General features: G+C 43.8%; 1 pseudogene; it reads left to right on the top strand.

The window, feature by feature from the left end:
* Positions 1-3023: 3023 nt before the first annotated feature.
* LOC132593876 (small ribosomal subunit protein uS8-like) lies at positions 3024-3414 on the top strand (annotated as a pseudogene).
* Positions 3415-9799: the final 6385 nt, after the last annotated feature.

Here is a 9799-nt window from a genome sequence, read left to right as displayed (position 1 = left end):
GGAGGGGGAAGGGGAAGCTGGGACGAACTGAGAGAGTAGCATGGACATATATACACAACCAAACGTAAAATAGCTAGCTAGTGGGAAGCAGCCGCATAGCACAGGGAGATCAGCTTGGTGCTTTGTGACCACCTAGAGGGGTGGGATAGGGAGGGTGGGAGGGAGATGCAAGAGGGAAGAGATATGGGAACATATGTATATGTATAGCTGATTCACTTTGTTATAAAGCAGAAACTAACACACCATTGTAAAGCAATTATACTCCAATAAAGATGTTACAAACAAACAAACATTAATTGAGGGTGTAACCAAAGGTATTGGTTCTCCATCTATGTGCCCTTGGCTCAGCCCAGAGGCACCTGCAGCTTCTGAAGACTATGGATGCCTTATGCTACACACACCGGCATCTCTCGGCCTGAAGGCTTTATCTTGTTGCAGGAAGACTCGGCCCATGTGGGGAGCAGGCTGAGGTGATAGGGAATTAGCACCCAGGAGCAGTCCTCAACCAGTGCGGGGTGGCCGTTGGTGGAAAATACCCCAGCTTCCTCATCCTTTGATGGGACAATTTGGAGGTACATTCTACACATTCCCTCCAAGGGCACCCAGCAGGATGGAGCCCTAGTTGCCCATAGCTGTAACCATCTTGTGAATGAACATTTTATTGGCTTTCTTACCTTTTCTGTCTCACTTTCCTACCCCTTCACCATACTTCTTGGGATTACCCTCAAATAAGCTCCTTGTGCTTTCTCCGGGGCTACTTAGGGGAGCACAGACTAAGACAGATGGTCTTCCTTGTGCAGCATCAGCAAAGCCTTCCCTCAAGCCCAGGCACAGTTTGTGCTCCCTCCTTCCACCTGCTTTGCTCCAACTCCTGGAGGCTTCTTCATACTATCCTGAAGCCATTCTAATTGCAGGTCTGCCTGGCCCACTTTGAACAGCTCAGAACTGATGCCCTGGTCTTCCTTGTCTTCCTTGCTCACAGCACACCAGAACTGCTCATTGCATGTCTGCTGAACGGGCTGAATGGTTGGAAGTCCTTCTTACATTTGATCTGATTAATCCTCATCACCTCCCAGGAAACCTTGTATTATCCGTTACCTGAGAACTATATACAGGTCAAATCAAGATACATAAAGTTGTAACAGTGTCAGAATAAATTCTTCTTCAGTGTGAACCAGAAATCAGCGAGAAAAACAAATCCAATAATTTATTACGTTTAGATATTTAAATTTTAACAGTTTTCTTTTAAAAAAAAAACCACTGCTTATGCTGGGTGCTTTGATTTAGGTTGTGACAATAAACTGAGGTAACTGTTTTTTAATTTCTGCTTATTAATAAAATGCAAATGCACTGCTTGAAATGAAAGCAAGCAGGCTAGTCCGGGACCAGAGATATCTGAAGAGAAACATGTCTTTCTGCTTTCCGTGAGGTGCCCTTGTGAAACGATATAAAATGGTAGATAAGAGCACAGATTTTGAGGCCAGCCTGCCTCTGTTTTCAATCTGCTTTCACCACTTACAGCCATGTGATCTCGAACCATTTACCCAATCCATCTAGTTATTAGTTGCCTCAATTATAAATTAGAATTGGTAATAGTACCTATCTCACAAGGTTGCTATTATTGAGATGGGGATGGGATGATAATCTTGCTGTTGTTTTTCGCTCATCCCTGCAGGCTTCTCACTGCCTTCTTCCTCCTGCTCCAGCAGACGGCACCCTACTCCATGCCTGTCATTCCTGCACTTCCCTCCCCCTCCCCCTATCCAGCCACTTCCTCAACCTCATGTCCCTTCCCTCACTACCCGGGCCCAGCCCAAGATTTCTCTCCATTGTGGTCCCTCCCACCTCTCTCACCTCCTTCTCCCTACCTCATCTCTCTCCTCTAGTTGAGGATATAGGGACATAGGAGGTATATTTGTAGGTCTCAGAATGGAAGTTCAAGAGGGTACAATGGAATGATGGAGAAGCAAGGCAAGGAAGAAGGGCTGGGTCAGTGGAGGGGATGTATAGAACAGGTTAGAGGAGGGTCAGAAAGGCAGGGGGACACCAGTGAATGGGATTCATCCTGAGAGTCTCTTGGAGGAGGAAGCTTTAACCCTGACTCTTTTCTCCCCAGGGCAGGGCTATTCTTGTCCTACCCTAGGACCTTAGGTGAATCCCTCATTCTAAGTGTCTGGAAGAAGTAATTGAACCAAAGTCATCTGTCTTTCTCACAGATAAAGGTGCCAAGTCTGCCACTTTGAAGAGAAGGTCCTCTAGTTTCCAGCCTTCTCCAATCTTACAGCATCACCTTGGCTGTATCTGGGAAGTGGGAGATAAGAGTACTCTGCTTCTTATCTATAGAACACTGGCTCTCTGGCTGTAGACCTAATTTAGATTATAATCTCCTAGAACCATGTCTAGCAGTGCCACATAGGAAAAAGCATAAACTGTGGTGTCAGATAGACATAGGTTCTATTTTCAGCTCTGCCACTCACCAGTCACATGAGCTTGAGCAAGTCATTAACCTCTCTGAGCCTCAGTGTACTCATGGGGATTGAAGTCCCCACCTCACAGATTATAGGAAGAATTAAGTGAGGTGATGTGTGAAAGCCTCACAGTTGTGAGGGCTGAGACTGGGCCAATTTGTTCGCCATTTGTAGTTCAATGCCTGGCACAGAGTGTGTCCTCAATAAATACTTGTTATAATTGAATGAATGAGTAGGTACCTAACAAACCGTAGCCAGGTATCCCTTTGTCTGCACTGATTCTGGCTGATCGCAATGATACTCTGCCCTGACACAGTCCAAAAAAACCTCACTGAATCGAATCCTGAGATGGTGGCACACTAGTCTAATGTGCCTGGGAGATTGCATCATGTCCCACAGGTTAAAGGGGGCTTGTGTGAAACAAAAGTTTCAATAATATTGATTGTGCCACTGAGGAGTTTAATATAGTGCTTCTCAAACCTTAACGTGCCTCCAAGTCACCTAGGGCTCTTGTTAAAATGCAGGTTCTGCCTGCCATCTTTCTGTGCCGTCATAATGGTGCACATGAATGTCCTGACTGATATTCTCAAGAGCATCAACAATGCCAAAAAGAGAGGCAAATGCTAGGTTCTTATTAGGCTGTGCTCCAAAGCCATCGTCCAGTTTCTAGCTGTGATGATGAAGCGTGGTTATATTGGTCAATTTGAAAACACTGATGATCACAGGGCTTGGAAAATTGTCGTGAACCTCACAGGCAGGTTACACAAGTGTGGAGATCAGCCCCATGTTTGATATACACCTCAAAGATCTAGAAAAATGGCAGAATAACCTGCTCCCATCCAGTCAGTTTGGTTTCATTATACTGATAACCTTAGCCGGCAGCAGGAACCACGAAGAAGCGAGACGAAAACACATGGGAGGGAAAATCTTGGGATTCTTTTTCTAGGGATGTAATACATACAATGCAAATAAAATGCCTCAATGGGGGGAAAAAAAGCAGGTTCTGAGTCAGTAGTTCCAAGTGAAGGTCGGACAAGTTCCCAGGTGATGCTGAGACTGCTGGCTTGGGGAACCTCATTTTGAGTAGCAGGGGTCTAATACAGGGGTGAACAAACGTTTTCTGTAGGGGGCCAGACAGTAAATATTGTAGCTTTGTGAACCGTATGATTCGTGCTGCAACTGCTTAACTCTGCCAGTACAGAAAAAGAGCGGCCATAGACAACATGCAAATAAATAGGCATGACAGTGTTCCGATAAAACTGTATTTACAAAACCCTGGGGCAGACTGGATTTGGCCTGTGGGCTGTAGTTTACCTACCCTTTATCTAATATAGTTAAAATCAGCATATCATTCTTGTAATGGACATCAGTGAGCTTGTCACCTGAGCGCCCAATAATTCCCTCTTATGTGGTAACTTCCCCTTCCTCCAGATCTACCTCCCCCTCCCCACAATCTATATGATGCCAGGAGCAGAGCACCCACTACCAGGCTCTCATAACGGGACTCTGACTCCAGACTCCAGCAGATTGGTTCAGGGTGGTGGCACAACTCCAAGGGGCATCATTCACATTCTAGTCCACAGAATGTTGTGCTCCAGGGCTGCCCTTTACATGGAAAACAAGGTGAAGGCCTCCTTAAGCTGTGAACCTGGCTGCACTGGGTACCTGACTAAAGTGGACTACTCATAGCCTTTCCTTAAGATTCCAGAATTAGGTCTAGGAGACTCCTGTTTTAGTCTGTCCATCTGTTCTCTTAAATGGAGGATACATACGTGGAGATGGAGCTTTTTTTTTTTTTTTAAATCTGTTTATTGGAATACACAGAAAGTTAGTAGAGAGAAAGAATGAAGCATATATTCAGAGAGAAACAATGGTGAGAGCTGGTGAGAGGGGTTTCCTGGGTTTTCAATAGCACTGCAATCACCGGCTCCAGGTCATCCCTGAGGTCCAGCTGCATCCTTGCCCTTGGGTTCTAGGAGAGGACATTATATAAATTCATTTTTCTTTTGCTTAAATCCAGTAGAACTCTGTAGCATGCAAACTACAGTCCTAATAGCATTAGTAAGTAACAAAAAAGTTCTTCAGTAGAATTCAAATTTTGTAGGATTTTTTTTTAAATCAGTGTATAGATTGTTGCAAGAACACACTTTTTTTAACATCTTTATTGGAGTATGATTGCTTTACAATGGTGTGTTAGTTTCTGCTTCATAACAAAGTGAATCAGTTATACATATACATATGTTCCCACATCTCTTCCCTCTTGCATCTCCCTCCCTCCCACCCTCCCTATCCCACACCTCTATGTGGTCACAAACCACCGAGCTGATCTCCCTGTGCTATGCAGCTGCTTCCCACTAGCTATCTATTTTACGTTTGGTAATGTATATATGTCCATGCCACTCTCTCACTTTTTCACAGCTTACCCTTCCCCCTCCCCATATCTTCAAGTCCATTCTCCCAAGGGCTTATGACTTTTTTTTTTTTTTTTTTTTTTGTGGTACGCGGGCCTCTCACTGTTTTGGCCTCTCCCGTATGCGGAGCACAGGCTCCAGACGCGCAGGCTCCGCGGTATGTGGGATCTTCCCAGACCGGGGCACGAACCCGCGTCCCCTGCATCGGCAGGCGGACTCTCAACCACTGCGCCACCAGGGAAGCCCCAAGTCCATTCTCTAGTAGGTCTGTGTCTTTATTCCCGTCTTACCCCTAGATTCTTCATGACCTTTTTTTTTTTTCTTAGATCCTATATATATGTGTTAGCATACAGTATTTGTTTTTCTCTTTCTGACTTACTTCACTCTGTATGACAGACTCTAGGTCCATCCATCTCACTACAAATAACTCAATTTCGTTTCTTTTTATGGCTGAGTAATATTCCATTGTATATATGTGCCACTTCTTCTTTATCCATTCATCTGTTGATGGACACTTAGGTTGCTTCCATCTCCTGGCTATTGTAAATAGAGCTGCAATGAACATTTTGGTACATGACTCTTTTTGAATTATGGTTTTCTCAGGGTATATGCCCAGTAGTGGGATTGCTAGGTCATATGGTAATTCTATTTTTAGTTTTTAAGGAACCTCCATACTGTTCTCCATAGTGGCTGTATCAATTTACATTCCCACCAGCAGTGCAAGAGTGTTCCCTTTTCTCCACACCCTCTTCAGCATTTATTGTTTTTAGATTTTTTGATGATGGCCATTCTGAAGGGTGTGAGATGATATCTCATTGTAGTTTTGATTTGCATTTCTCTAATGATTAATGATGTTGAGCAAGAGCACATATTTTTGTTTGAAACTGGATCTTCCTGACAATAGAGTACGTGGTATTTCATAAATATTAAAGTACATCCATATTCTAATGATCCACATAGTAATACGTCATTTTGTCACTTGTATAATAATTCTTGGCCCCTTGCTTTGGTTAGGGTTCAGCGGCAGAGAAAACTATTCACTTGGGCAGAAAGGGATTTAGTGCAAGGTATTAAATGGCTTACAATGTTGCTAGATGGGCTAAGGAGACTCCAGGCTGATCATCATGGGTGAGTTCTCCAGTGCACCTGGCAGAACTGGGCTGTGAAGGAGGCTGCTGCTCCTACCAAAACAGGAGACCCACCTGCTGAATCAGGGAGTAACCGCTCATAGGCACTAGCTCTGGAATCCTGCCACCTCTTCCATACCAGGAAGTTACCTGCCAAATTAGGGAGCCATCACCTCTGCTATCTGAAGCCTTGACCAGGGCTGGAGGATCTACTTTCAAGGTCCAGATCAAACTGCTTCCCTCTAAACCATCAGAACCAGCAAAACAGATGCCTCAAACTCTCCCTCTTAACTGCTCATTTTCAGGTTCCCGATGAATGCATCTGAATGAAGGAATCTTTGTCTCATTCTGAACCCTAGCAGCAAAGGAGTCTGGGAAATGTAGTTTTAAACTTTTCAGTCTCTTCATTCCAGGAAGACACACTGTAATAAGACTGGAACAGGTGATGAATGAGCCAGTCCACAGAATTTGCCACACCCCTAATTGACCACACAGTTGTAAAACAAAAATTATATTTTTGTGAAGAAAATGTAAATATGAGCAAACAATAACACAGTAGTTCACTGCACTTGTCAGACTGATGCTACATAACTCAGACTTCCTCTCTTTTTGCCAGATAGCATTATTAGTTGTGTATTCTTGCCTACTTAGGCAACTGAAACAGCTTTTAACATCTCAATCATTATGACAAGTGAAGAGATTTATTCACTCATTCACTTATTCAACAAATATGTTTTCAATGCCTGCTGTGTGCCAGCCATTGCTTTTGTGCTGCGGCTATAACAGGGAACAATGAATGTTACATACTACTAGGTCAAGATTCCCTTTGAAAATTCCCTCTGTCTCTGTGAGACTGAAAGGATCCTGGGGGTTCTGCTGACATAGGCAAAAACAAAGCAGTTGCAATGGTAAATGACCCTTAAGTACTTGGCCTTTTAAACCCAAAAGGTGCAAACATTTGATCAAAGCATGCAGTAACTTTTAAGTCAACTTTATTGACATAAAAACTGTGCAAAAAAATCTACAGTAGAGATTTTTTTAAATTAATTAATTAGGTTGTGCCAGGTCTTAATTCCAGCAGGTGGGCTCCTTAGCTGTGGCTCACTGGCTACTTAGTTGCAGTTCACTGGCTCCTTAGTTGTGGCGTGTGAACTCTTAGTTGCGGCATGCACGTGGGATCCAGTTCCCTGACCAGGGATCGAACCTGGGCCCCCTGCATTGGGAGCCAGAGTCTTTAACCACTGTGCCACCAGGGATGTCCCTAGAGATTTATTTTTTTAAAAAAAACCTGTCTTGACCAAAATTTCATCATGATTTGAAGATCCTTAAGAATTTTGCCTTGTCTGCTTTACTTTTATGCCAACTAATCTTTGGTAGTGTGTAATGGAAGAGCAAATATAATTAATCTTTCCTTATACTGAAATCACTCAGATAAATGCAGTCTTTAAGGGTTAAGTATTTTTGCTGACTTGTTTGCGTTTTTTTCTCCCATTCATAAGGATGAAAAGGTATATATACAAAGTGAAATGCAGAGAAGATGTAACAGGAAGTTTCAGGCACCAATTAGAATCATTACTGATGTCATTATTGATTGATGCCAAACCAGAAAAAAAAGAAAACAAACAACAAAGGTGTTCATGAATTTGCTGATTCATTCATCCAGTAAGTATTCATTAAAAACCTATTATATTAGTTATCTCTTGTTGTGTTACAAATTTCCCCAGAACTTAGATGCTTAAACCAATAATAATCATATATTATCTCACATAGGCAGCAACTTGTTGCAGTGGTTCCGTCTTAGATTCTCTCATAAGGTTGTAGTCAGATGCCGGTCAGAGCTGCATCTATCTGAAGCCTTGACCAGGGCTGGAGGATCTACTTTCAAGGTGCTTTCCTCCCATGACTGATAACTTGGTGCTGACTATTGGTGGGAGACCTCAGTTCCTCTCCACGTGGGCCTTACCACAGTGTTTCTTGAGTGACCTCACAGCATGCCCTGGCTCCCCCTGAGCAAGTGATCCAAGAGCAAGAAAGCACCAGGATGAAGCCATATTCTTTCTATAACCTCAGAAGTCATATACTGTCACTTCTATCACATTCTATGTGTTAGAAGCAAGTCACTAAGTCTGGTCCACATTCAAGAGGAGGAAAATTAGACTTCTGCCTTGAAAGGGGAGTGTCAAAGCATTTGTGGACATATTTTAAAACCACCATACCTATTATGTGTAAATACTAGAATACCATGTGTATAAAACAGACATGACCCTCGTAGAATTTACAGACAAGAGGAGGAGAGAGGCTTTAATTTAATGAGCACACAAAAAATTGCAAAATTACAACTGTGATAAGCTCTGTGAAGGAAAAGTACACAGTGTGATGAGAGAGAATAATAGGGGAGCCTGGGGTGTCCTGAAGGAGGGATGTTTTAGTCAAGATCTGAAGGATGAATAAGAGAGGGCACAGAGGGACTTCTCTGGTGGTCCAGTGGTTAAGACTCTGTGGTTCCACTGCAGGGAGTGTGGGTTCGATCCCTGGTCAGGGAACTACGATCCTGCATGCCATGCCGCGAGGCCAAAAAAAAAAAGAGAGAGAGAGAGCAGAGAGAAGGGCATGTTCTCCTGTGAGAAGAGAAGAACATGCGAGGATGGAGGACCTACATGGTGGCTGCAGTGTCTGGAGCAGAGAGAGCAATGAAGTGAGAGGAGGGTGGTGAGAGAGGCAGGGACCTACCATGAGTCGAGCTCTGGGTCTGAGTGGCTGTTCCACGTGAACCTGGGGGCAGATGCCCTGAGTCGTCTAACCTCCCTCCACGTGCTGCACCCCCAGGTGAAGCTGCAGGGGCCACAGTACTGTATTATTGCCAAATCACCACAAGAAGGCTCCCAGCTATGCTCAGCCGGTGTGTACTTCTTTCACCAAGGAATTCTCAGGAGGAATCCGATCCAAAAGGCTCACCCTACCTTTGGAACTCTCCTTCTCACCTATTCTCTATATCCCCTCAACTGATCCAGCACTCCTTCCTGGTCTTGCTCCCCAATCATTCCTTTGTATCTTCTTGAACTTCCATTCTGAAAACTATAAACTCCCTTAGATACCTACATTCCCAAGTTTTTCTTAGACTGGAACCTCTACCTTCTGCCTAACTAAAGCCTGGTAGTCCCTTGGGAGTACCACATCTCTCCCTCTCTCTCTCTCTCCCCCTCCCCAACCCTTGCCTGCTGCCAAAGCTTCCTCTCTAATTGATCATCTACTGAAAATTGGAAAGTGAAATCAACGTCCTTCTCACCGCCATGTACAACTTCCAGACCTTTACTACTTCTCCCTCTTGTAAAAGAAAAATTATGTGCCTTTGAAGTTTCACCTCACCCAGGTTTACCACCATCTTCTCCCCCCCAACAAAACTATCATTTTCCATCCTCTAAAGACTTTGGCATATGATTCAAGACTTCCTCTTATTTACAACTCCTATTACCCTTCTGGGTAGTACCAGTACCCACATAGCTAAACCTTCAAGTGCCCTGGGCTCTCAGTTTCCTTGACTTCCTCACTGTCAATGACTATTTTCTCCGTTCCATCTGAGCCTCCCACGTCCATGGTTACATATGGACCTTGTCATCATCAGAATCCAATCACTGCCTAAATAACTTGTTCAAACATCTCATTTTTGAGAGGGCAAACATCACAAGACCCTCTCATTCCAGCTTATTTATTTAAGAATCCCCATGGAAGCCATTCTTGGCCTTATCAGAACCTCCAACTTTATTAGCTTTGCTCCATTCTGTCCATCAGCACC

This window comes from Globicephala melas, chromosome 1 (genome assembly GCF_963455315.2).
Source record: "Globicephala melas chromosome 1, mGloMel1.2, whole genome shotgun sequence".
In the NCBI taxonomy this organism is placed as follows: Eukaryota; Metazoa; Chordata; class Mammalia; order Artiodactyla; family Delphinidae; genus Globicephala; species Globicephala melas.
Note: the sequence above shows the minus strand (reverse complement) of the source record. Positions and strands in the feature narration are given on the sequence as shown.